Source organism: Chrysochloris asiatica, unplaced genomic scaffold, assembly GCF_000296735.1.
Source record: "Chrysochloris asiatica unplaced genomic scaffold, ChrAsi1.0 scaffold00036, whole genome shotgun sequence".
NCBI classification, from domain to species: domain Eukaryota; kingdom Metazoa; phylum Chordata; class Mammalia; order Afrosoricida; family Chrysochloridae; genus Chrysochloris; species Chrysochloris asiatica.
The window spans coordinates 10,363,968-10,365,149 of record NW_006408554.1 but is presented as its reverse complement, the minus strand read 5'-3'; the positions used below and the strand labels follow the sequence as shown (position 1 = coordinate 10,365,149).

The 1,182-nt window shown below is 40.3% G+C and overlaps 1 protein-coding gene across 1 annotated transcript in view; it reads left to right on the top strand.

Annotated features, from left to right (window-relative positions):
* Nucleotides 1-1,182, top strand: part of PREX2 (phosphatidylinositol-3,4,5-trisphosphate-dependent Rac exchange factor 2) — a 482,194-nt gene that overhangs the window by 140,736 nt on the left and 340,276 nt on the right. The window lies entirely within an intron of this gene.

Here is a 1,182-nt window from a genome sequence, read left to right as displayed (position 1 = left end):
GTTCCATTTCATTTTTGACAACCTCTAATTTTCCAAGATTCATACTTCATACAGTCCATGTTCTGATTTTTAATGCATGTTTACAGCCTTTTCTCTTCATTTTGAGTTGTGCCCCATCAGCAAATGAAGATCCTGCAGGCTTTACTTCCATGGGCTTTACTCCATTCGCGTAGTAGTCAACTCTACTTTGAGGAAGCAGCTCTTCCCCAACTGCATTTTGAGTGTCTTCCAACCTGACGGGCTCATTTTCTGGCATTATATCTGACAGTGTTTCTCTGGTAATCATTAGGTTTTCAGTGACTAAATATTCAGAAGTAGTTAATCACCCCTTCTACCTAATCTGTCTTTGTCTGAAAGCTCATCTGAAACCTGTCCACCATGGGTGACCATACTGGTATTTAAAATACTGTTGGCATAGCTTTCAGAATCTCAGCAACTCACAAGCCACCACAGTATAACAAAGTGACAGCTGAGTCATGGACAAACACACATACAAATACATATGCACATACACATATATATATACATATGTAGAAATATCCTCTGTTATGCATACTGCTGTGAATAAGAATGTTGTTGTTGTTGTTGTTAAGTGCAGTCGAGTCGTTTCCGACCCATAGCGACCCTGTACAGGGTTTCCGAGGCTGTAAATCTTTACGGGACAGAATGCCTCTTCTTTCTCCCGCGGAACAACTGGTAGTTTCGAACTGCTGGCCTTAAGGTTCGCAGCCCGATTCGTAACCACTACGAAAATGATGGCCCTTAGCTACTCTTCAGGCCTAGAACCAAAGTCATCTCCCTTAACTCAACTTTCAGCCAAACAATGGCGAGGACTATAAGGTGAGCATTGATTACAGGTTGACATGGACTCTTTAGAACAACCAACCATAGGGGATGAAAAGGGAAACTTTTACTCAGGGATTAAATTCATGAGGCAGGAAGGGATAGGAAATAAGGATGCATAGAAACGGTAAACCCAGGGAGGAAGTGGGAAGAGCGCTCTTACTTTGTGGGAATTTCAGTCAATGTCACAATAAAAATATGTACATATTGTTTAATGGAAAACCAGTTTGCTTTGTTAGCTTTCACCTAAACCACAATAAAAAGTTATATAAAAAATAGACTTGACACATTGAACACTAATAACCAAAGATGAGTTGTGGAATGACATCAATAACGTCA